Raw genomic sequence first — 27,873 nt, 5'->3', positions numbered from 1 at the left:
TTCTTTTGGGGATTTGTAATTGTGAATTCACCAGGGAGATCTCTGAAAGCAATGGGTGCTCTTTGTATCAAGTGTTTACAATGTGAAGTTCAGTGCTTGGCTCTCAGTAGAAGCTCACTAAATAAATATTTGCTGAATGAGTGAATGAATGGTCAGAAACCATACAACTTGGCTTGGAATGGGCTGCTCAATAGTTTGTCTCTTGGGGCATGTAGAATCAAGATCATAGAGTATATCCAGATGGACTAGATTTCCTTTTGTGGATGTGAGCCTTAAAAACTGAGGAGCCCAGTGTACACAAAGCAACTAAAATTGATCTCTGGGATGGATAAGCAGATCCTAAGAGTGTCCAACTACTAGTAGTAGTAATGGTGGAGGTGAAGAATCATTCATTACTAGGATGTATGTAAAAATGAAGACGTGATTGTGGTGCTAAGGAGAAATTAAATATTTCCCATTCAATTATATTTAGGAATAATAAAAATTCTGAAAATATTTTAAGTCTTTGTTGTTTTAAAAAATGAAAAAATTTGAGGCTGGGTGTGGTGGCTCAGGGCTGTTATCCCAGCACTTAGGGGGATCGAGGCCGTTGGATTGCTTGAATTCAGGAGTTCGAGACCAGCCTGGGCAACATGGCAAAACCCCATCTCTGTTAAAAATACAGAAATTAGCTGGGCATGGTGACATGCACCTAGAGTCCCAGCTACTCTAGAGCTGAGGCAGGAGAATCACTTGAGCCCGGTAGGCAGAGGCTTCAGTGAGCAGAGATCATGCCACTGCACTCCAGCCTAGGTGACAGAGCAAGACCCTGTCTCATAAAAAAAAAAAAATCAAGTAAGAAAGTAATTTCATTTCAGTGGGGAAAGTATTTGGTTAATATTCTTCCTGAATGTTTATATATTTATATAAATTATGTGAATTTCCAATAAGTGAAAAGTTGTACTTGTTATTGTTTATCTAATATTTTTGTTACAGGTTCTGTAAACATGATTATGCCTTTGGGGGACGACAGAGGCTCATGGAAGCCATGTGAAAAAAAAAGACGAATCCGCTGCAGGGATTTTTTGTTTGTCTTCTCGGTGGTGTTAGCTAATTGTGTCTTCCAATCCCCAATTCCTTATAGGACCTGGGCATTTTGAACCTCTCAGGACCCCTCAGATTCTAGCACATAAACTCTGAGCCAAATTCACAGCCAGCTCTCCTTCAAATTGCCTTATCTGTTTTTGAGTTAATTAGAAGGACCTTTTAACAGCTTTCTAGTTGAGTCCTAAGAAAAGCCTAATTCATTAGGCAATAAAGCCACCGGGCCCCTAATGAAGATCAGCACATATCAACATAGGACTCATCCGAATTTGAGCTGGTTCAGTTACTTCATTTGTTCATTGTCCGCAATGTTCCAGTCACAGTACCAGGTGCTCAATAGCGTGGTGTTAGAGACTAGTTTTTAAGTAAGTAATTTTAGACCAATGTCATATGTGCCATTCTAGAGGTATAGCTGAAAATGGAATTTATATAAATAAGCATATGAGTTGTTCACTAAACGGGTGGGCAAGAAAGACCTTACAGAAGAGGTGAATATCTTAGCAGGATTTCAAAAAATGAAGTAGAGTTTTGCAGTCAGATGAGATAGGAAAGGGTGCCAGGGAGAAAGGAAAGCATAGGCAAAGGCTCAGGAGGTGGGGAACAATGTGATACAGTTTGAGGTACGGAGAATAAAGTTAACAAGAGGAGAATATTTAGAAGGGAGGATAGACAAGTAGGCAGAGAGCAGATTATCAGGTTAAAGTACTGAAAATTAGTATTGAGGCTTACTAGAAGCCAGCAGCACATTCAACGCAAGCATGTGCTGAGGTCACATTAGTTTTAGTTTAGTATAATCAGTGTAGAAGTTGGATGGGAGGGTGTGAGTCTAGAGGCAATAAGCATAGTTGGTGTTAGCAGTCTAGATGTCACCCGACAGGGGCCTTCACTAGCCCAGTGGTGGGCATATTTTATACCTTTGTCTTTCTTCTGGGCTATTAATTTCTTATAATGAGGGTATGGTCTTCATGTTTATTTCTTCACACTTGTTGCTTGCTATCATACCTGACATGCAGTAAATTAGCATAGTAAGACAAAAAATCCTTTAAACGTGTTCTCTTTATTAGTCTGTTGTACTATGATGAGAGTATCTTATTGTTTGACTATTTAAAATTCTTTATGAAGATAGTACTTTTTGTGTTGGAAAGGCTATAATAATTTAATTGTGAGTTTTAGTCAAGAAATTAAGAGGATATTTTGTCTATAAAAATAAGATTTATTGTTCACATGTTTCATGTTTTATATATATATATATGATGAAACAGACAATTTACTCTCTTAGTCTTAAATATAAAAATGATTCATTATTTCTTTGTGAGCCAGGGATGTACTTGAATTTTTTCTCCAGTAGCAGCAATAGATGTATACAAATTAACATATATTTCTCATTCCTTTCTTGTGTAAAATAGCATACACAACCGGTTTGAACAGCTAGAGCATAATAAAATCAGACTCTTTATAGATTCACTCTTTCCCCACCACAGTTGGAATCTTAGGTAAGTTCCATATCTTTTTCATCCCCTTTTAGACAATTAAAGAAGTACTGTAGTCACAGTCGGAATCCCACCACAGTAACTAAGATCACCAATCCATGCAATACTCAGGAGTCTCAGGTTCAGGTAAATTTAAAAGCTCAACATGGGGACATGTTGGTTCCACTGCAGATAAGGAAATGTCCTTCCATTTCCCTAACCACTGGCTTTCGGTTTTTCACCTTTCCTTAGTGGAAGGTTGGCTTGTTGCATTAGGCTGGTGCAAAAGTAATTGTGGTTTTTTATGTGCTCAGCGGATGTGGGACAGTCTCCTCTTGTAGGTTCTGCAGAAATTCCCTCCCTAAAACCATCTAGTCTCTTTCTTTCTGCTTGATTGCTTCAATAGCTCCTCAGCCTCTACATCAGTTAGTACCCCATAGCTTCTTTATGCTAAGGTTGCTTTATCCTCAGAAAAAAAAATCCTTTTAAAGGAAACTCTTACCCAGATGTCATCTAAAGAGCCCACACTGGGTCCGTGGAAACACCAACCTCTGCTTTATTGTTGGCGAAAGTACAGCTGGCTCCAAAGACAGCTGTATCTGTTTGCATTGCCTCTAAGCAGGCAGTTCCAGCTGTAGAGTCTTTTGCCTGAAATTTCTCAAGGGTGGACTAAACACAAGTTTCCTCTGTCCTCCAAGCTTTAGGGAATAAACATCAAGCTCTGTGTGAGGTGTTCTTGACACCTCTCTTACAGATGAGGGAGATGGAAAGTAGCAACAGCCTTCAGCAACATTCTACAGACAAATTCTTATGTCTCTCAGTTTCCTCAATACCAGCTTTTTCGGACCCTTGAGTAGATGTTGAGTCACTAAGCAGTTTCAGTTCACTTCCTTTCAGGTCTTGTTTAGGAGGTCCAGTGCCTCATTTCAGAAAGTGGGAGGACTTGCCACCTATTGTTTCATTCTTGATTTTGGGGGCCTCCTCCAAAACTTAGATAGGAGGAATCTTTCCTTAATACCTTGTTACAGAGTCAAGTGTAAGATATCTGTAAATCATCACCATAAACTAGAATAAAATGAATTTGTTTATGGGAGATGTAAATGCTTAACCTTGGCGTACAATAAGCACAGTATTGATGCACAACAATTCTGAGCATCATCGTTTTACACAAAAATGTAAAATCAAACAGAAATCAATAAAATCAACAAAAATTGCTTACCATCTCCTAAATGCCAGTTTATTCCAGGTGCTTGATGTGCAATAATTAAGCACATGGTTTCTTTCCTCATGGAGCTGGATATCTAGTGAGAGGATAAAATGCTGAAATACGTTCAAAAGTAATCACAATACAACTTAACATCACAACAGAAAGATCTACAAACACGTAAGGGCACATGGAAGATGGAGCATCTGAATTTAAGAAAGTCTTTGCCAAGAACATTTGGACAGGCTCTTGAATGAAGACAGGACATCTCTAGGAAGAAAGAAGGAAGAGGCATCCCGGATGCACAATGGATTGTGTAAGGGTAGGATAGGGAAGGTTTGGATGGTGTGGTGTGGGAACTGTGAAGAAAGTGTAGCTGGTACACAAGGCTGGAGCAACTGCAAGATAATTGGGGAATTGGAAGGGCTGTTTTAAGCCAAAAACTTTAAACTTCCTACAGACAATAGGAAATTATGATTATTACTTTTTTGGTTTTCAAGTGTTTACGTAAAAATATCACACACATTTTACCTCAGTATATAAAGATGATCATACATACTGTTTTTCCTGTTCATTTTCTAATTGGCTCCTGCCTCCCACTTTTCTCTGTCCTTCCTGTCTTATCCCCCTTCTCTATCCACATCCTTCCTTCCACAACTCATGTTAACACTTATTTTGTATCTTTTCTTTGTTTTCTCCTTGGTTATATAATTACATTCAAGCATACCGTATATGTATATATTCAATATCCATATAGGGTTTTTTTGGCCATTGTTTGCTTTACAAAAGGATACTTTGCATATTTTTCTGCATCTTGCTTTTTTTACTTGACTATTCTTAGAGCAAATGTCTTCAAGTCAACAGGGCTAGCTTATTGCAGGTTTTTAAATAGGGGACTGACATAATCAGAATTTTATATCTGAGATATGATGTTGGAGTGGACAATTAGTTTAAAAGGGGATAGAAACTGGAGGACGGACATAAACTGAGACATTAGTCAAGTGAAAAATGATGGGGGCTTGAGCCAATGCAGTCCCAGTTTTGGCAAGGACATATCCTCAGCACATACAAGACTCAAATAAAAAATGATTTACTATATAATGCATCTTAGTAAAATGCCAATGCTCATCATCATCTGAGTCTAAAAGTTTGTTATTAGATGCTCTAAGTTTGCTGCCTAAGAAGAATAAGTTCAAAATATTTACCGTTAGCTTACCTCGAGTTTTGAGAAAAGGTGCTTTATTCTTCCACATACATCTGTATTTATTTTCCTACTTCCTCCTTTATGCTGCTTATTTTCCTGCAGAATATCCCTAATCTCAAACTAGTTTTGAAACACAATGGCTAAGTCCACTGCTGGTTTAGAATTCATGTCTACATTGTCTTTGAATAACAGCAACATTTCCATCTTCCAGTAATGCTTATAATCCTTCTTTAGGTTCCTCAGTATCGGATGTGATTATACTTTTTATCCAGATTGCAATTAATGCAATCATGTAACACATTACTAATGCCAACTAGTGGTCTTAGCATATTATAGTATAAATTTTCACAAGTTTTCTATATTTATAAATGCCTTTTCAACATCCAAACTGGGTAAATATTTCATTGAAACATCCAGTATATCATTATCAGTCCTGTTAACCAAGTCTGGTTCTTCTGCAAATAAAACCCCGTTTGTCATAATCATGGTAAAGATAACATGACCTCTCCCAGCCTTCTGTCCCCAGATAACATTTTCAACCTCAGTCTAGTCAGTAATTTTTTTTTTTTTTTTTGGAGTTGTAGTCTCTCTCTGTCACCCAGGCTGGAGTGCAGGGGTATCATCATAGCTTTGAACTCCTGGGCTTCAGCGATCCTCCTGCCTCTGCCTCCCAGGCAGCCGAAACCTCAGGTGAGTGTCGCCATGCCTGGCTAGTTTTAAAAAGATGTTTGCAGAGACAGGGTCTCACTTTATTGCCCAGTCTGGTTTCCAACTCCTGGCCTCAGCTTGTTTTGATTTCCCAAACTGCTGGGATTACAGATGTGAGCTACTTCATCCAGCCCAGTATTTTGTTAGTAATCATAAAGCGCCTAGGATTCTAAGAATTTAATTGTTTTAAAAATTAATCTTAGGCATGTAAATATTTCAGAAAAAGACATAGAATGATAGAACATCTATTGCCAGAACTAATAATTGTTAACATTTTGTCTTACTTATTTCCCGTTAACCACCAATGTTAATCCTAAACTACTCTTCCTGTCCCTGTATAATCTGTATTATAAATTTGGTGTACATCTTTCTTGCTCATGTTTTTTTATACACATAAGTATCATAAATAATTTATACCTTTTTGTTTTAAAGTGTTTATAGTAGTTACATGACTACATTTATTGTTTTCACCTTCCTGTTTCCTCAGTATCATTTTCTGAAAGCTAAACCTTATATAACTAAACCTCTTTTAGTAGGACCAATAGTATTTCAGGGATTATGCTTATTTGTATGTTAATGTTTCTGTGGGCACACACTCGAAAGTTGTCCTCCATCAGTGTTAGGGGCTGAATGAATTTGTTCTCTTAAAATTCACATGTCCTGTAATCCCAGCACTTTGGGAGACCAAGGCGGGCGGATCACGAGGTCAAGAGATCAAGACCGTCCTGGCCAACATGGTGAAACCCCGTCTCTACTAAAAATACAAAAAATAGCCGGGCATGTTGGCACGTGCTTGTGGTCCCAGCTACTCGGGAGGCTGAAGCAGAAGAATCGCTTGAACCCTGGAGGCAGAGGTTGCAGTGAGCCGAGATTGCACCACTGCGCTCCAGCCTGGGTGACAGAGCGATCCTCCGTCTCAAAAAATAAAAATAAAAAAATTCACATGTTGAGGCTGGGCGCAGTAGCTCATGTCTGTAATCCCATCACTTTAAGAGACTGAGGCAGGCGGATCACCTGAAGTCAGGCGTTAGAGACTAGCCTGACTAACGTGGAGAAACCCCATCTCTACTAAAAATACACTATTAGCTGGGCATGGTGGTGCATGCCTGTAATCCCAGCTACTTGGGAGACAGAGGCAGGAGAATCGCTTGAACCCAGGAGGTGGAAGTTGTGGTGAGTTGAGATCGTGCCATTGTACTCCAGCCTGAGCAACAAGAGTGAAACTCTGTCTCAGAAAAAGAAAAAAAGATTCACATGTTGAAGTCCTCACCACCAGCATGACAGTATTAGGATGCAGGGTCTTTGGGAAGTAATTCGGTTTAGATGAAGTCATGAGAGTGGGTCCCCCATGATATTATTAGTGCCCTTATAAGAAGAGGAGACATGAAAAAGTTTTCTCCCTCTTGCTTTCTGTCTCTGCACAAAGAGGTTATATGAACAGACAGTGAGATGGGAGCTATCTTCAAACCAGGAAGAAGGTTCTCACTAAGAGCCAAATCTATCAGCACCTTGATCTTGGACTTCCTAGCCTCCAGAACTATTAGAAATAAATGTCTTTTGCTTAACCCACCCAGTCTATAGTATTTTGTTACAGAAACCCAAGTTAAGACAGCCAGGAAGTGGAATCACCAGATCATAGCATATGCCCATTTCCCGTTTGAAATGTAAATATATGTTGCCAAATTCCTCTTCAAAGTGGCTGTGCCAACTTACACTCTTGTTTTTTAGGATACCTAACGTTTGACATTGTTATTCAGTAATGAGACAGATAAGAAGGCTATCTCGTTATTGTTTAAATTGTGTTTAAAAATTACTGGCTATACTGAGGTTGAAAATGCTACCTGGGGACAGAATATTGGAAGAGGTCATGTATCTTTATCATGATTATGACAAACAGGGCTTTACATTGTGTTTTTCTGATTGCAAATGAATATATATATATATATATATATATATATGGATTTATATATGCCTATTTTTCTCTATGTTTAAAATCCCAGTAGAAACTTTGATCTGAATTAATGCTATATGATAAAGTGAGAATTAGAATTTACCAGAGAATGAATCCACAAAATTGGTATTCCACCATTTATCTCCAAAACATTTAAGTTTCCCAATTTGCTAGACAGTGTAAGTATTTTGAAGTCAAACTCTTACAGTTATAATTTATTGTAACAGTAGTACTTTAGAGCTCAACTTGGGGAGGAAATTTATATTTAAGGCAGAAAATTATTTGGTTATGAAATAACGAAAGCATAATCAATTTTAATGGCAATTGAGAGAAGGTAAAGACAAAAAAGAGATTAATTGCTTTTTTTCTTTTGAATAATTTGTTTGAATTTGTATATTAAGTTCTTTGATATCGTCCAAGTTTGAATAACTTTGCGTGGTTATAAAGGAGAAACAAGAATGCAAAATACTGGTCTCAAATGGTAACTGAGCACATCTGCGAAATCTTTGCTTTCCTTCTTACCACACAACTAACTGAAACATGGACTGCAAAAAAACTGACCATTTTAAAAATAGTAAGTCTTGCATTGAATCAGTTCACATTCATGTGGAGTGCTGTGAATGGAAGGAAATCGGGTATGATTTGAAATGGCATTTGAACTGCTCTTTAAATAATAATTAATTATTCTCTTAAATGAAACTTTTGTTTTAAGAGAACATTTTTTTTTTCTCTCCCAAGAAATAAAAAGAGCCTGGGGAGAATATAGGAAGTTCAGGGTGGTCCATATAAAATAATGGATCACTATAATTCCAAATGGGACCCATTTTTCCTGAGCCCTGCAAAATTGTTGCTGATTTCCAAATTAGAATATTTCTTTCATAATAGAAAACTAACCCTTGGTGGGGAGAATGCTGATTTTTTATTGATTTTGAATTTTAGGGAAGCATCATGAAAGAGAAAGAAAGAAAGAAATGAGAAAGAAAGAAGCAAGAAAGAAAAAAGAGAGAAAGAAAGAATGAATGAAAGGGCTGGGTGCGGTGGCTCAGGGCTGTAATCCCAGCACTTTGGGAGGCTGAGGTGGGTGGATCACAAAGTCAAGAGATCAAGACCATCCTGGCCAACATGGTGAAACCTTGTCTCTACTAAAAACAAAAACAAAAACAAGCAAACAAACAAAACCCCACAAAAATTAGCTGGGCATAGTGGCACGTGCCTGTAATCCCAGTTACTCGGGAGGCTGAGGCAGGAGAATCACTTTAACCTGGGAGTTGGAGGTTGCAGTGAGCCGGGATGGCACCACTGCACTCCAGTCTGGTGACAGAGTGAGACTCTGTCTCCAGACTGGATAAAAAAAAAAAAAAAAACTGAAAGGGGGGGAGGGAGGGCGGGTGGGAGGGAAGGAGAGATACAGGGAGGTGGGATGGGAAGGAGGGAGGTAGGAAGAAAGAAAAGGGGGAAAGAAAAAGGAAGGAAAGGAAAAAAGAAGGAAAGGATGAGTCCTATGATTTTGGCACTGGAATGACCTGGGTTCAAACTCTGGCCCTTCCATTAGTTTTTTACACTTGATCTTAGCCAAAAGTCTGAGAAGAAGTTGTTCTACCATGAGTTTAGTTTTTGGGTAAGTCACTGAAATAGCTCAAGTTTTTGCTTCCTTCATATGAAAAGTAGAGATAACAATACATATCTTATAAAGTTCTTGTGAAAATGAAATGAGGGACTCTATAAATTGAATAACTTATGCCTGCCACATGTAGTAGCTCATTCCTGTCCAAATTTCCCATCTTTAGGAGTTTAAAAATATTTTTTTCAAAAGTATAGAATCAAAATGAAATATTTTTTGTTGAATAAATTATTTTGCATGAATTCTGGTACATCTCACTGGCCCAAAACACTAGTGTTCAGTCAAGTCATTAATCAAACTTCTTGCAAAATACATTTATTCCATGTAGTTTAGACTTGACAGCATTTCTTAAGTGTGCTTCCCAGAATGCTAGTCTCATGAAATCTCCCCTATAGAGAAGGTTTCCCTAATCTCATAAATTTGGAAAATGCTGTACTCTATCCCATTACCTCTCTGAAAAGTCCTCCAGTCAATATAGCTGTTTAAATTTGTTTAAGCCTATGTTTTCCTCCTTTATTTAGCCAAGGAAATTCTTTTTAGGTAATTTCTATTTATAGTGCATGGAATACATTTTGTGAAATGTTCATATAATTGATCTGATTTCCACAAACCCAGCCTGCAAATGTAGTCATACTTCTTTTGATGAAAAAATATGTGAAGACTTGATTTGCCATTATTTGCAGGAATTCTATTGTTTGGCCGCCATGTTCATCACTTTCTACCCTACCCCATTCTCTTGAGTTGTCTGAGAACTCTGATATTTTTTATTCAATCCAAAATGTTTTTTTCTGCTTTCAAACACAAAGCAGAGAATAAACTGAAAGCCGAATTTCCTTCTTCCAGAGGCTAGTGTTGCATAGTTCAACAGAAGCTGGTCCAGATGCCTCTTTGCTAGCCCTGACGCTGAACATGGTGCCTCATACTGGGGCAGTGACGTTTGAGTGACATTGTTTAGTCATTGTGCATTCATTGCTCCCCAAAGTACAACACAGTCTGGAGGGTCTGGCTTTAGAATCAGCCTGGCTTCCTAACCACATAGACTTTCATGTTGAGTCTGGTCTGCCAGCTCAGATGCCCGTTGCCCTCCTGGTGAGTTCTCTCCTGCAGCTTTGCTGTTCTTTTGGACCAAAAGACAATGTACAGAGTCAGCCTAGCCTATTTTGCTAGTTTCTGTAACCTGAAATCTTGGGGAATAGAGGGTGGAGTCTTTGTAGTTTTCCTCACTGAAGGCCTGCCATCTCCTGATTCAAATTAGTTGAACCATTCCCTAGAACTTTGAATGCTATAGGAATTCAGTGAGAAGCAGACTCATTAAGTCACATCTATTAATAGAACCTAGTATAACATTTTCTGGGACCACCGTTTATTCCTACACTTAATTCTCATAATTAAGAGGGGTCATTCACTGACTTGCTAGATATTTGCTAATGTCAACCATGTACCAGAAAGTATCTTAAGACTGAGACATAGCAATGAACACAATAGATAATGTTTCTGCTTTATTGGAACTTACGTTGTAAGGTAGGAGAAAAAAGCAATGAACGAATCATATACATCAGTTAGTGATGAATGCTCTGAAGGAAGGATAAGAGTGATGGGGGTAGTACCTTATTTTATACAGAATGATTATAGTTATCATTCTGTATACCTATATAGCTGAGAAGCCTTCATCTGTAGTGAACCTTCATCTTTAGTGAAGGCTTCTCAGCTAGAGTCTCATTTGAGCACAGAAGTGTTGGAGCAAGCCATGTGGACATTTTGAGAAACTCCCTTCTAGGCCGAAGAAAATATAATTGCTAAGAGGCAGGCGGGTGCTTGGAATACTTGAGGAATATCCAGGAATCCATTGTTATTGCATCAGCACTTTCAGGAGAATAAAAGGAGATGAAATCACAGTATCTGTGGGGAGGGTCATAGGAGGTAATTTAGGGTCCTGTATGCTGTGGTTAGGGTTTTGGTTTCATTCTGAGTGATACGGGAAGCCAAGGAATGTCTGTCAACAAAATTTTGACATGATTTTATTTATGTTTTATAAGGATTATTAGATACCATATAGCTACAGATACTTGTAAAAGAGGCATGGTTAGAAACAGGGAGACTAGTTTAGCAGCCCATTGCAGTAGTATAGTGACGGATGATCAAACTTTCAGTTAAGGAGTTTGAAGTGTTAAGAAGTAGTCAGTTAGGAATATATGCTGAAGATAGAGCTTTATGGGATTTATCAATGAATTAAATTGGAGGTGTGAGAGTCTCTTAGACCATTTGTGTTGCTCTAACAAAATACCTGAGACTGAGTAATTTACATATAATAGAAATTTATTTCTTACAATTCTGGAGGCTGGGAAATATAAGATTAAGGTGCAGACATTCATGTCTGGTGAGGGTCTACTTGCTGCATTCTCACATGGTAGAAGGGGTGAATGTTGTGTCTTCACAAGTAGAAGATGGAAGGGCAAAAGAAGGCCTAGCCGGAGGCATCATGATACCTGATTTCAAACCATACTGCAAAGCTACAGTAGTCAAAACAGCATGGAACTGGTACCAAAACAGAGATATAGACCAATGGAACAGAACAGAGGCCTTGGAGGCAATGCTACACATCTACAACCATCTGATATTTGACAAACCTGACAAAAACAAGCAATGGGGAAAGGATTCCGTGTTTAATAAATGGTGTTGGAAAAACTGGCTAATAGTGTGTACAAAGCAGAAACAGGACCCCTTCCTGACACCTTACAATAAAATTAATTCCAGGTGGATTAAAGACGTAAACATAAGGCCTAACACCATTAAAACCCTAGAAGAAAATCTAGGCAAAACCATTCAGGACATAAGCATAGGCAAGGACTTCATGACTAAAACACCAAAAGCATTGGCAACAAAAGCCAAAATAGACAAATGGGATCTAATTAAACTCCAGAGCTTCTGTAGAGCAAAAGAAACAATCATTAGAGTGAACCCGCAACCAAGAGAATGGGAAAACATTTTTGCAATCTACCCATCTGACAAAGGGCTACTATCCAGAATCTACAAAGAACTAAAACAGATTTACAAGAAAAAAACAAACCCATCCAAAAGTGGGAGAAGGATATGAACAGACACTTTTCAAAAGAAGGCATATATGAGGCCAACAAACATGAAAAAATGCTCATCATCATTGATTATTAGAGAAATGCAAATCAAAACCACATTGAGATACTACCTTATGGCAGTTAGAATGGCAATCATTAAAAAACCTGGAGATAACAGGTGCTGGAGAGGATGTGGAGAAATAGGAACACTTTTACACTGTTGGTGGGAATGTAAACTAGTTCAACCATTGTGGAAGTCAGTGTGGCGCTTCCTCAATAACCTAGAAATAGAAATTCCATTTGACCTGGCAATCCTATTACTGGGTATATATCCAAAGGATTATAAATCATTCTATTATAAAGACACATGCACACGCATGTTCATAGTGGCACTGTTTACAATAGCAAAGACCTGGAACCAATCCAAACGCCCATCGACCACAAACTGGACAAGGAAAATGTGGCACATATACACCATGGAATACTATGTAGCCATAAAAAAAACAATGAGTTCATGTCCTTTGTAGGGACATGGATGAATCTGGAAACTATCATTCTCAGCAAAATGGCACAAGAACAGAAAATCAACCACCACATGTTCTCACTCATAGGTGGGTGTTGAACAATGAGAACACGTGAACACAGGGAGGGGAGCATCACACACTGGGGTCTGTTGGTAGGGGCAAGGGAGGAACAGTGGGAGTGGGGAGATTGGGGAGGGATAACATGGGGAGAAACGCCAGATGTAGGTAACGGGGGGATAGAGGCAGCAAACCACATTGCCATGTGTGCACCTATGCAACAATCCTGCATGATCTGCACATGTACCCCAGAATCTAAAGTAAAATAAAAAAAAGGAAAAAAATTAAAAATAAAAAGAGGGCCTAGCTAGTTCTCTCCAGCCTTTTTATAAGGTTGTTTATTGCATTCATGAGGGCAGAGCTCTAGTGGCCTAATTATCTCCTAAAGACCCTACCTCCTAATACTTTTGCTTTGAGGATTAAGTTTCAACATGAATTTTGTAGGGGACACAAACAGTTAAACCACAGCAGAGAGAAAGAGAGGAGTCTATGAGAATACTGAGTTTTCTGGCATAAATAACTGAAATTGTGGAGATACCACTTATGCAAACAAAGTAGATTGGAGGAAGTGTTTGTTTTGGGTGGTGGAAGAGTAATCATAAGTTTAGATTTGGGCATGTTAAGTTTGAAATGCCTTTCAGTTATCCAAGTGAACATTTTAAGCATGCAGTTGGATATATTAGCCTGAAATCAAGGAGAGACATTAGTGATAATGATTAAAGTTGAATCATTGGCATATAGATGGTATTTAAAGCCATGGCATTGGATGAAATTAGCTAGATGGTGTTAGTAGAGAATGGAAGCAAAGAGCATTGACATCTAAGGAGTCGGACATTACAGTGATTCAAGTTTAGAAGATGCGTAGGTGACAGTGGAAAGGAGGAGAATGAGAGTAAATGGTATTTCAAAAGTCAAGTAAAGAACGTATTTCAATCACATTGACCACTGGCTTTGACAACATGGAGAGCTCACTGATTACATTAACAAGAGGAATTATAGTTTTAGACGTGTACGTAAGAAATAATGGAAAGGGAGGAAGTAGATTTAGGAAGTAGGGACAACTCTTTCAGAAGAGATTTATGTCAGGAAAGCAGAGAAATCATGATATGTTTGGTGGGAGCTATTAAGTCAAGGTGCTTTTTTCCCCAAGTTGATAGATATTAATGCATTATCATAGGGAGCTGGGAAGGATTTAGTAGATAATGTAGTAAGTTGATGATACAGGAAACAGAAGGGAAAATTGTACTTTACGTACGTGAGACTGTCACTTAAATAGGCGAGAAAGGAAAAGCCTGGGCAACAGAGTGAGATCCAGTCTCTACAAAACATTTTAAAATTAGCCAGGTGTGGTGGTGCTTGCCTGTGGTCCCAGCTACATGGAAGTCTGAGGCAGGAGGATCACATGGGCCTGGGAGGTAGAGGCTTCAGTCAACTGGGTTCGTTCTGCTGCACTCCAGCCTGGGTGACAGAGGGAGACTCCATCTCACTTAAAAAAAAGATGATACAATGTAAAAATGGTTAGGCTGGTATTAGATGGGAGTTTAAATTTCCATCTGGGGTATGGATGGAAATCACAGTACAAAAAGGTAGAGGGATATATTTGATTGAAGGAATTATTCATTCATTCATTTATCTAACAAGTGCTTATTAATTGTTTATAAACTAGGTGCTTTTTCTAGGTACTAGGGATACAGTAGAGACCACAATAGTTACAAGTTCCTGCAGTTTATTTCTAATGAGGGGTGATTAAGAATAAAGAAAATAAATGCGTAATTTAAATACCATGGTATATTGTACTAGATGACATTGATAAATTCCAACTTAAAGTGAATAAATTAATTTGTAGACCTATATTTTGCTATCACTATTATTGCAATCTATTTTTTGAGATAATTATGTTAATTAAATAGAAAAGTTATGGTAAGCATATGGTGAGCAAACTAGGGCCCAATCAATATTCAATCCATGAATGACTTAAACTTACAAATGGCCTCCTTCATTCTGTATTTACTAACATCACAGAACACTACTGGAATCCCAAAGAGAAGCAGAAGCCTGATCATATTTTTTTAGTTCAGAAGTAAAACAGAGGAAGAGTCTGTAGTAAGTGGAAACACTTTAGGAGTATCAGAGGCAGACTTTCAAAATAACAGATGTGAGATGTGATTGACCTAAGTAGCTGTTTGACTTTGTTTTTTTCTCTTTGCTTTTTAACATACCTGGCTCAAATAAAAATTTGTTTGGGTTAAAAATGAAAATAACTCATATGTACAATACTGAGGTCGGAACACACAGCAAAAACTAGGCAAACTGAGAATCCTGCATATTGTAATAAAAATAGCTTTAAGCCAGGAGCCAGAAATCTTGGAATCCGTACTCAAGTCTGCCATTGTCTACATATGCAGCTTGTATAAATCTCTTAAATTCATTGAACCTTAATTTCCCTATGTTCAGAATGCTGGTAAAAATAACTGTATTGTCTATCTCAAAAGACTGTTAACTTCTTTTAATTAGAAAGATCACTATGTTATGCGCATCTGAAGCTATATGAGGAACACAGATAAAATGAATAAAATCTAGTATTTGGTAGCATAGTAGGATGACTACAGTTAAGAATCATTTTTTGTATATTTTAAAGTAACTAAAAGAGTAGGATTAGAATGTTCCTAACACAAGGAAATGATAAATGCTTAAGGTGACAGATACTCCATTTACCCTGTTTGATGATTACACACTGTGTATGCCTGTGTCAAAACATCACATGTACCCCATAAATATATAACTACTATGTACCCATGATAATTAAAAATAAAAATGAGTAAGTAATTAACAAAATTAAAATATGAGGAAATTGAGTCTCAGGTAAAACCAGTTGTCTAAGATCACATAGTACATAATGTTAAGATAAACGTTGAATTCTGGCTTCTCTGATACTAAAACCTAAGCTGTTAACATGTGTTGCAGCATTCAACAAGCAAGGACACTCAACTGAGATGAAGAAGATACGAAAACACTTGGTAAATAGCTTTCATTCTCCTGTTAGCTTTAGTGTTCACCGTTCTGTTCACTGTTGGTTGGTTTCAGAGGAAGGGTAAAAAATAATCCCTTCAAACATTCTTCCCATGCAGCCAATTCTTCACTCTCCTCTGGATGCTGCCTTACTTTGAATTGCTTCATTCACCTGCTTTGCAGGCCACGTATAGCAGGGGATGAACATTTAGTGGTTGATTATCAATTTCCTCTGAGTTAAATGGAAAAGCTGAGTAACAAGATTTTATTTTTTGTCTTTTTATATTATGCAAACATCTATGAGTTATGCAGGGTGTAAGTTAGGGCATAGCAGTGCACTTAAAGTTCACAAATACGCATTTACAAATTAGCTTACTGCCAAAGTCATTTGTATTTGTAACACATCTAATGTTTTTTTTCCTCAGCTGCAATGTTACAGATGAACTTGAAAGACAGAGTAGTATTTTCATGCTAATATGTCATAAAATGTCTTTGCTAAATAAGCAATCCTTCCATTGCAAGGTTTATTTGCTGGGATACAATTTAGAGATGTCCCTGATGACAACCTTTTGAGCCATATTAGTTAAATGATAGAACATCTCCAGTGTCAAATCTATAGCAATGTATTATAATGGGGAAAAATGATGCCTGAGCAGCAGGGAGCCTTTAATACAGAACTCCATAGGCCACTTAAATAGTGTAATCTGGCTTTCAAGTGGAGCATTCTAAAGAATCTCTATGAACCTTGCTTTAGGGTTTCAGAGAATCAGAATGATATTGAGGACAAAGCTCTGTTCTGGATCTACCTGTCACTGAAATGCTCATGCTGCTCTTCTACAAAGCCAGGTGGGATCATTTTTCTAGGAAGCATCAATTACTTCTGCTTTTGCTCAGAAATGGCACAGTTATTTTTAGATATATTTTCCACTGGTCTACAAAGTATTACAATTGCCATAACATATTGGGTAGTGTCATAATGGTGTAAAGATTTCTGCAAAATATGCCTCCCCACAATACTGCCATTGCATCTTTAAAAAACAGCAGGATTATATATCCGACAACTTCCTGTACCACTAGCAAGGTGTCAATATGAATGGCGAATGAATGAGTTAGAATTTTATAGATTCCCAACATAATTACATTCATGGATACTTTTTTTCTCTGAGAGTCAGCTGTGAAGTTTTTGGTTTGAAATAGGCTTTCTGAATAAAATGAACCAGGTTCTTCTAGTGGCTGATCAAATCCCAGGTGGTAAGTCAGCCACCTTTGGAAATTGCATTAACATAGCAGTAGCTTAATAAATTATACTCTGCTGATTTGGCTTCCACTGATAATTTATGACTGGAGATGATCCTGGTGTATGGAGAATCAAGCTTATCACAATCTAGTTACTTGTTCTTATGTAATGCATATATGGAGCTAAGGAATTTAAAATAGTAGTTTTGTAAAAACATATACATAAGTGAAGCCTTGTGAGGGTAAACTTCTTGACTGAAGAATTAATACCTAGAATCATGACAACTTTTTCTTTCTTGGGATCTCTTCAGTTTATCTTCTATGATAATAGCTATGATATGAAGAAAATGAATAGTTGTGTCACTATAGTCTCTTAAAGAAAAATTCTCCCAATTGCTCCCTCAGCTGTCTTCAACCTACTGGCACATTTTCAAACCGGCTATAATAAAGAATAAAGTCAAACACTTTGGTTTTTTGTTCAAAAACTATTTTATAAATTGCAGTCTTAGAAAGATTCCTCTATCCATTCATCTATACATTCAGTTATCCATTTGTTTATTCGTCGTTGTTTTATTTATTCAATAAATAGAAAACTCTCACTTTTATAGTTTTTTTTTGTAGTTTCCTGGACTTTACAAAAGTTAAACCAAAAGAGGCCTAGACCATAAAAATTACTAAATCTCATCTTCGGCAGAGGTATTTGGTAATAATAACTTGCTTCCGATAGCTAGACTGTGTCAGCCATCTCTGTTACTTGGTATCTAGCTAACGTGGGCATTGAATTATATTATTCTAAACTAAAGACTGTCACTGGCAAGCTCATTTAGGTACTCTACATTTGTATTGTGGCTGAATGCACTGTACATAACCTTTGGATAAACAGAAGATTTTAGTTTTCAATCCTGATGGCGTTTCAGCTATAAAATACACACATATCATCTCTTTCAGAAAACTGTGGAATTTATGTTCAGAATTAAACACCAGCAAATAAGTATGGAGTTCTCAAGTCAAACTGGAAATAGCACACAATTTGGCAGGGAGATGGTGACATTTAAATCACTTATTAATCTTTTTGCTAGGCTTTCTAACTTCTATCCCTAGCTCACTCTGTCCCTCTTGATGTCTTCATTTTTAATAAGAAAAGCCATTGTAATAAATGCAAAATTAATTCTAATTCTCCAAATTAAATGGTGAAATGCATTTAATTAAATGTATGGATGCAGTTTACTCAATCGATACACTTATTTATTTCAATTCACTGAGTGGGGGATTTTAAAGTCAGTTTTACTGAAGTGCATCAGGATATATGAGTCCAAGATTCCAAGATACTAAAGATGGTGCCAGGAGAAAGCAAATGTTGATATCAATTGCTCTTTAATTTCAGGAGACAGTTTTCTCTTCAGCTGATGTGAGGCAACTCATGTTCACTAATGGGTCTGGCCTAAACTCTTCCAGAGATGTTTATTATCATTGTCTTGACTTAGGAAATTATTTGAGATGTTTGATTTCAGAACTCCATCAAGTTCTCATGGTACAGAGTAACATCTGATCATTTGATGTTGTCATCTCAGGCAAAGGACAATTAAATGGAAAAAGAAGATTCTATCACATACACCTAAATGATGTGTTATCTTAAACTTGTAATATATTTCAGTCCTCATAATGTCATACTGAACTGTGTTCCTTTAGAGAGTCTTGTATGTTTTACAGTAGCTTTTTAATTTCAGTAACCTAAGGGAAAAAATTTCTTTGTTTGCATATTGGTTGAACAGATACTGAATAGGAATCATGAAAGTGTTTTTGGATATTCTATATGTTTTTAATTAGGGATAATTACACAGAGATGTAGATGTTGTTCTAAGGCAGCTGGAGTACTGTAGAATAGCGGCATTCTGTGTTCAGTGTGGAATTTTATGTGTTAGTTTGTGACAAAACCTCAGGGCATCCATCAAAAACAATCCACTGCTTCTGGAGATCAGATAGTTTCCAGAGGATGGATACCTCAAACATCTTAAATTGGTGACTTCAACTATTTAGAGATGCAGATCTTATTTTTTTTTTAGTTGTTGACTTTCAAAGGTGTATTCTTTCTCACTTTGGATAAATTCTTCAATAACAAAAAAGACTTAGATGTATGGAAGGCATACATATAATCTTTAAAGAGTTGGGCATTTAGAAACATGAATTATTGCCCTTTAGAGAGAAAAATTTTGGGATTTGTGACTTTTTTCTCTTTTCCTTGAAAACTGGAGCACATTCTTGTTTTTAGCATGTAGCATCTAAGGTAATGAGGAACACACTAGTACTTTACAGCAAACGTGTGTCAAATCCCCAAAGAAAACAGATGTCATGCATGTAATATTTCCCACAGACATCTATAATCAACCATCATTGTTCTTTCAATCTGTTTTCTAAGCAAATGAAACAATGGAGAGTGTACATAAATTTTATATATTAGAATTTAAGAAATATTTAAACTGGAGAAGTTCAAAGCTTACATTTGGTAAGTCAGGATATAAAGAGCTTAGAATTAGGAAAACTGGAATTGGAAATGTGCATGTTCCCACTGATTATTCCATAACTCTACTTTTTTCCCATTTTCACAATCCGTGATGAAGTAGGAGGCTGAAACTCTCTAAATAAGAATGCCATTTTAATAACATTTTAAACAACATGTTGAATATAAAAGATCATAAACCTAATGTAGTTTTCGTAATTTTAAGTATGATTATGAGTTCTCATATTGTAAGAAGACTTGGTGGTCAGCAATAACTTTGGACTGTTGAAAAGTCCACACTTAAGCATTCATATTGTATTTACAAAAAGGTGTCAGTGTGTGTTACTGTGTATGTATGAAAGTGTGTGTATGTATGTTGAGGAGAACTTAGCATTTGTTAAACAGAAAAGAATATAACTAACACAGAAAGTTAGAGTTACATTTTGTCTAGCTGCATCTAATTTTTGATTGTGAAAGCCTTTGACTTGTAGGCTCATTTCTGTCCAGTTCTGAGCCAAGAGAACTAAGACTGAAAGAGAAATGTGAGTTAATGTGAGTTACACCTCCACCAGTGCAGGATATAGACACTAGTCTTATTATCCTAAGCCTGTCCCATGCTTGGACTGGCTTGAGCCTGAGCAATCCAAGCTGCAGCAACATCTCTTGACCTGGTTGTATCTTTCCCTCGACTGTGCTTTATTGAGTGTCATCCAGTTCAATTTGCTGGAACTATGATCCTCACAAAACCCCAGGCCACAGGCTGTATGCTTACTTTTTGGATAGCTCTTGCCATCCCTCAGTCAATCTTCCTGCTAAGCATAAGCTATCTCATGTTTCCCAGCTGCGTACTTCTTGTACGTGAACACCAGACAGGATTACATCTGAGATTGTGATGCTGTCTTAGACAAAACATGGTGGTTTCTTGAGGGCTGGATCTACAGCCAGTTTAATTTTCTTAGCCTCAGCTTAACAACGTTTCAGTTGACTTCACATTCCATGTCAGCCCAACCAAGGAGATCCTAGCATGCCTGTGGTGAAGCTACACAGGTGTAACAAAAACTACGCTAAATAAGAAAGCTTACAAACATTTTGACTTCCAACGCAAAATTATTACTAGGGTAATTTGGGTCATTATTCCTCTGTGAAACCATCACTCCGTGTGTAAAGTTTAGTTGAGATGTGCCACTCAGAAGCCATTTGTTGTTGAATGTTTGCTGTTCTCTATTTGGGCACTGAAAAGATGAGATAACGGTGAGGAGCAGGTGTTTTTCCACCAGCAGGAAAAATGCAAATAATAAGTATTTCATGATACCACATCCCTAATTAAAACAGCAGAGTTTTTAACAAGTTTTTGCTATTTTATTTTCCCTCTCAAATAGGTCAGGTGTTATCTAACCTAAAATGCCTAAACCTGTATGTCTTCTACACGTCTCTTATCTGACCAAAGACCAATTAAATAGCTAATTATTTTTCATTATTAACCTGCTTACACTGTAGTAGAATCACTTATAATTTACGGTGCTATATAATATTTAGTACTTATAAATGGTCCATTTTTGTTTTGGATATATATGAAAGAATGAATGATCTGAATGCCATAAAATTATTTCTTTTAAATATAAGTTGTTAGTAATCAGCACATTTATTTTAATACAGACACATCATTTTCACTGTATTTATGATGTTTTATGTTACATGTAAGAGTAAAAATCCAGCAAAAAATGAAAAATTATATCTTATAATGTTTTAAGTCAAAGATACCTTGTGACACCTATTTATGCAGGTCTTTTACAAAAAATGAATATGGCAAATATTAGTTTGAGGAACAAAACTTTTCTTTCAATAAAAATTTGATCACTTTTTAATGAAAACAAATCTGTAAGATAATACTTGTAATTTAGGTTATGTATTTGAAGTCTCCGATGAAGTGTATTGAACATTGCTTGATTGGCTTGAGCTTGCAAATATGCTATCCAATCAACACTGAAAATAAATAGTTTTGGGTACAGTGGTTGATGCCTGTAATCTTAGCATTTTGAAAGGGTGAGGTGGGAGAATTGCTTGAACCCAGGAGTTCGAGATCAGCCTGGGCAACATGGTGAAACATTTTCTCTACAAAAAATGCAAAAATTAGCTGGGAATGGTGGCAGGTGCCTGTGGTCTCAGCTACTTGGGAGGATGAGGAAAGAGAATCGCTTGAACCCAGGAGTTGGAGGTTGCAGTGAGCTGACATCCTGCCACTGCACTCCAGCCTAGACAAGAGGAACAGGAGTGAAACCCTGTCTCCAAAAAAAGAAAAGAAGTAGTTTTGTAATTTCTTTTTTCTGCAGGTATTTTAGAAATGTATCAGTAATCTTGAGAGTAGTAGTATATGCTCTTTTAAAGCAATGTGCTCTTTTTAAGTGGACAAATAGGCTCAGTTAAATAAGAGCCCAAAGAGCAATACCCTATAATTCAAATGTTGACCTTCACTTAAAAAGTCCTATGACATTTACGTTTCCTGCTCCTTCTTACAAGAGTTTAATGTTGGAATTTTGTCATAACTTTGTGTATGTTCTCTATGAGACAGTTCCTATAGCTGGAGATTTGACTTCTCGTGGAGTGATGCAATTTATGGATTCTCCTGTTATTCCAAAGGTTTCCAATGGTTAGCAATCATTTTTGAGTTTCATATTTCTTCGACTTATGTTTAAACTCTGTTACTGTGCTATGCATATGGATATGTTGCTAATGTAAAGTAGAGAATATAATGTGTGACTTGGCATTATAGTTCTCTATACTGATGGCATGTTTTTCATATTCTATGAAACAGGGATCAGAGAAGGTAAATTTATTTGATTAAAACAGTAAACTTCTTCCATTCTCCCAAGTGTCTACTCCCTCCCTGCTTCCCATCCCCAGGCACCAAAGTTGAATGGTTGTCAGCAAAGGGGAGAGGAGGGTAGCAACGGCGCCCTCCCATTATCAAGTTATTTTTCTCCATTGTGTGAATGCTAGTTCTACTCAGATTTCCATAGTTCTTTATACAGAAATAATATTGTTTTGTTTTATTTTGTTTTTACGGTCAACATTACTTATCTTAATTCTTCCTCACAAAACACCCTGGACACACAGGACAATGGAACCTCCCCTAATTTTCTGTGAGTTTGCTGTGTTTGCACATGGTGACCTTGGAGTATGGCCTAGTTTGACTGAGGAGAGCTTTTTAAGAGGATTTTGTGTAGAGAGGGGACTGGCATAAAGAGTTTTGGTTTTGTGTTTATGTTTGAAATTGGGTGTAGGGAAGGATAAGAGTGTATATAATGGGAGGAAGTGAGTAAAAAGAAGGGGTTTTTAAAAAAATATGTAAGTGGTTAGAATACTATCGTGCTAGCCTTCTTTACATGGCTTTGCTGAATCGTTCAATCAGCAAGTATATCAAGGAAAACCTTAACAATTTAACCTGCAAAATTTTTTTTGACATTGCCTTTAGCGTGAATAAACTACACTATAGCCCAGAAGCAAGAACATAAACATATTTCTGCTGAGGACTGGAGATACCCTTATAATCTCCTAGCTCAGAATGTGTCCACATGAAGCCAATGAATTAGCTATATTATTTGGTTACCTTTCTTCACTATTTATTATTTAAACATACAGGAAAAGCATCCTGGGTAATTGTGCCTTAGCTATATATCTTTTTAGCATATATAAAGAGCATGCAGATATTTCAATTTGTGTTCCAAACAGGTACATCCTCAAATGTAATCAAACAATACTGATCCCCGAGTATCAAATTGAAGTGCTGATATGATTTGGCCCTATGTACCCACCCAAATCTCACCTTGAATTGTAATAATCCCCATGTGTCTTGGGAGGGACCCCCTAGGGAGGTAATTGAATCCTGGGGAAGAGTTTTTCCCATGCTGTTCTAGTGACAGTGAGTAAGTCTCATGAGATCTGTTGGTTATAAAGAGAAGTTCCCCAGCACATGTCCTCTACTTGCTGCCATGTAAGATGTGCCTTTGCTTCCCTTCTCCTTTGCCTTCCACCATGAGTATGAGGCCTCCCAGCCATGTGGAACTGTGAATACATTAAACCTCTTTCCTTTATAAATTACCCGGTCTTGAATATGTCTTTATTAGCAGTGTGAGAACAGACTAATACCAGTGCATATATTCTTCTCACACTTTTTCAGTTCTATTTAGTTGGGAAACATTTAAGGCAAGAGCAAAATTAAGCAAATGACAAAGGATTGCAGATATAACAAGTTTTTTTGAATTTTGTGGTGACTTTGAAAGCCAAATCTTGGAAGTTTGACTTTTGATTTGTTGAACATACCATCACTTTGATTTAATGTACTAATGGTTTGTATTATTTTCATGGAGTATTCAGGGTAATTTTATGGTGTAATTTAAGACCTACATCTATTGCAAATATTCATTCCCAATACAGAACTCCATCTTTTCATCAGCATGGTTTTACACTTGTAGAAGGGTCTTGTGATTTATCTATTATTTAGGAAAGGTTTTGTTTTCAGACTATTGGCTGCTTACCTGAGAACTACCCAGTCTTGTTGATATCCTAGCAAAACACACCCTGTTGTGTCTTATTGCTTAAATGTTCCCACTTCTAAAATTACCACTACACCGTTGGGGGTGAATGAATACACAATCACAATTTCAATTTGACAGTTTTAAAGGAAATGGCATAGGGATTTAATTAGACCCTCTCCATGTGCTTCATTGATTCTCAGATGGGTTTTCATTCTAGCATAAGCAGATGTGGATTCTAACATAGAAGTTAGAACTTCTTGTACCTGGCTGGGTTATTCAAACCAGTAAAACAGCCAACAGTTGCCTGAATATGCAAAATCTGAAAGCAAACTGGTTTGGGAATGCTAAGAAGTAGTTTCACCTTTTATCTCCTTTCCTTTCTGAAATAAGATTAATGCCATCAAAAAAAATAATGATGTTTTTGGTTTCTTTTATGTGTTTATGGTATGTATTGAAAAAGGAAATTAGGCTACAGTAGAATATTTTTATTTTGAGCAGTAGCAGAAACTTCTTGATTTTATTAGAAAATTAAAATTAATTAAAAATAACCTCCTGTTCGTTCCTTAAAGTCTTAGGTGATACTTGTCCTCTGGGCTGTCTAATTCTCTCTCCTCACCCTCGTCAATGGTCAGTGTCCTCCCCATGGCCTTGCCCTTCTTGCTCTACAAAGATACAGATGTGCCTTGATTTACAATTAGATTACATACCATAAACCCATGGTACATTGAAAATATCCTAAGTCGAACTTTAAATTAAATTAAATATCTAAGTGTAAAGACAGTTATGCATACATGGAGATAAAAGAGATTCATTTGTTATGTAAATGTCGTTTTTACTTAATCTTTGCTCTACCTTGTATATTGTATGGTTATATGGTAGATATTGCTTTCATATAATCTTCTACTGTTTTAAACTTTTTTTTCTAAAAGAAATTCTCCCTTCCCTCTCTCCCTCCCTCCCTACCTTTCTCCCTCCCTTCTTCCTTTTCTCCCTCTTTCCCTTCTAATTCTCTTTCTTTTTTTATGTTCCTGCAGACCACATTTATGATAGACATACAATTATTTAGATGTAATGCTGAATTAGCACTCTTTAAAGAAAGGTGCTTGAATCATGACAATTGTGGGATTGAACCTGTGCTTGCCATTTATAAACTGTATACCTGTAATGAAGTAACTCAATCTTTAGGCACCTTTCACTTTTACATTCCTAAATTTATTATAGTAATACTAATGACTACCTAATAGGGTTGCTATGAAGAATAAAAATGAGATAGCTTGTAAAAGCCTTCCCAAGATCATACAGATGGTCCCCGACCTTGGATGGTTCAACTTAGAAGTTTTAGACTTTACCATGGTCAAAAGCAATGTGCATTTAGTAGAAACAATACTTAGAATTTTGAATTTTGATCTTTTTCCACGCTAGCAATATGCAGTACAATACTCTTATATGACCTATTTGACACTTTGTTATAAAATAGGCTTTGCATTAGGTGATTTTGGCCAAGTGTAGAATAATGAAAGTGTTCTGAGTACGTTTAAGGTAGGCAAGGCTAAGCTATGGTAGGTTACATGTATTAAATGCATTTTCAACTTAGGGTATTTTCAACTTACTATGGATTTACAGAGTGTAACCTCATTGTAAATCAAGGAGCCCTTTTTTTTTTTGTAGGGCAACAAGGGCAAGGCCCTGAGGGAGGACATTGACCATTGATGGGGTGAGATGAGAGAGAATTAGATAGCCCTGAAGAAAAAGGTCACCTATGTCATCATGTTGCCTGAGAAATCTCTCATAAGAAAGCTACATTAGTTTGTGTAATCTTTGCATCTTTCCATTTTTTGGACATAATTCGTGATGTAGCTGTGCAATGTCATGAAAGAGCAGTGGACTGACAGTTGGAACATTGGTGTTCTAGTCCTGACCCTGCACTAACCAGTATGTGACGGGCCATTTTACTTTCTTAAACATCATCTTCCCCCCTCACTAAACTTAGAGAATGAAATAAAATTATTGAATAGGACTCTTACAATTCTTAAAATGACATATGATTCTAAGTTATTAAAACTTCCTTGACTGCTTAAAGTATAATTTTTTAATGTCAGTGTTTTAAGATCTGCTACAAAGACCATATAGACATTTTATCTATGCACAGTGGCCAGAGGAGTGCAGAGAACAATTTGAAGTATTGTAGAATTGAGCTCCCCTTTCTTAAAACTCCTCCGAGACCTGAGCTCAATTTGTAGGTTCTGGCAAATCTGCCAAGAACCACTGTATTCTACCATGTTTTGGGAGGGAGATAGTCTTTTATCCTCCACTGAAAAGCATTGTATTAGAAAACAGAAGTACTGGGATCTACTCATGGTTCTATCACTGATTAGACAACTATGGGCAAAGTAAATGACTCTCTTCTTTGGACATAATTTTTCTCGTCTGTAAAATGAGCCAGATGTTCCAGAAAATCTTTATATTCTTCTATTGCAAAACTACCCAATTACAGTCCTAGTTAGGAACATCTGATGGATTCATGAGTTTAAAAAGTTTAGATCGGAAACCTCTCCTTAATGTGTCAAAGCAGGTCGAGTTACAAATTTTCAATGAACAAAAATCCTGTTGCTATCATCACTCTTAACCACATATAATCATTTATCTTTCATGAAAAGATTAATTGTTATATTGTATGGACTGAAGGTCTCTAATGTGTTTTGAATTACTTAGAAACCACACGGACGGGGACACACACACACACACACACACACACACACACACACACACACAGAGTAATCTTATAAATAACAAGTAAATTCTCTCCCCAGCAAGGATACTAAATTTAGTCTGGAGAAGCATTCCACATGCTTTTAAACATAGATTTAGTGTCTAATATGTCTAATAGCTAAAATTATTGTATCGTAATGCAGCTTTTTTTTTCCTGTATTTCCCCCTTTGATAAAGTTTTACAATATCAGGGTAGAGACTGATCCACATTAAGGACCAGTAAAAACAGAAGGTTTAATCTTGTACTAGGTTTGGCCTTCTATTTTCGATTGAAATACAGTGCTCATTTTCTTAATTTGAAAAGACCACTCATTGTTTAAGAATGACCATTGATTAAATAGTATGTTTTTAAAAGGGAAAAAAAGAAATATTGACATATTAAAAGTATACCTTGATTAAAATTGCTTCCTGACTTTGGAATTCATAATTGTGAAAACTGGTGTCTTGAATCAAGGAAATATGATCAGTCACTGAAGTAGGGGGTAGGAATACTTGAGATATTATTCCGAAGTCCCTGGTTCTCCTGGGAAGCTCTTCTGCTGGACCTTCCCTTTGAACTCTGGGATATCCTGGATACCAACAGGCAATAGTACCTCATGTGCAGCATCTCTGCATTTGTATCCTAAGCCACTTTGATAAGTTCCTCTGATTAAACACAGTGGCACTATACTACCCTCTGAAAACTGCTGGTGGAAATATTAAAACCATCACTCAGTTTCCCATGTTACACATCCCCAGATCTTATTGCATCGTGTAAACAAGCTGCTTCTCTCCCACAAAAAGTAAGATGCAGAGCTTTTAGAAACAGAGCTGCATTGAAAAATTTTTGAGAAGCAAAAAATACTCCTCACAAAAAAACCCCACAACAAATTAAGAAAAATCATGATTTTGCCAGTTCACTGACAGGAACTTATTGGTACACTGTTGGGGAAAAT

The 27,873-nt window shown here is 36.9% G+C and overlaps 1 long non-coding RNA gene across 1 annotated transcript in view; it reads left to right on the top strand.

Annotated features, from left to right (window-relative positions):
* Positions 1-27,159, top strand: part of LOC116552721 — an 88,116-nt gene extending 60,957 nt beyond the window's left edge. Inside the window, exons 5-6 of the long non-coding RNA XR_004269508.1 lie at positions 22,204-22,281; positions 25,204-27,159. This is a non-coding gene — a long non-coding RNA (uncharacterized LOC116552721). The remainder of the gene's footprint in view (positions 1-22,203; positions 22,282-25,203) is intronic.
* Positions 27,160-27,873: the final 714 nt, after the last annotated feature.

The sequence above is a fragment of the Sapajus apella genome, unplaced genomic scaffold (genome assembly GCF_009761245.1).
Source record: "Sapajus apella isolate SASKATOON/1434 unplaced genomic scaffold, GSC_monkey_1.0 scaffold1, whole genome shotgun sequence".
In the NCBI taxonomy this organism is placed as follows: Eukaryota; Metazoa; Chordata; class Mammalia; order Primates; family Cebidae; genus Sapajus; species Sapajus apella.
Note: the sequence above shows the minus strand (reverse complement) of the source record. Positions and strands in the feature narration are given on the sequence as shown.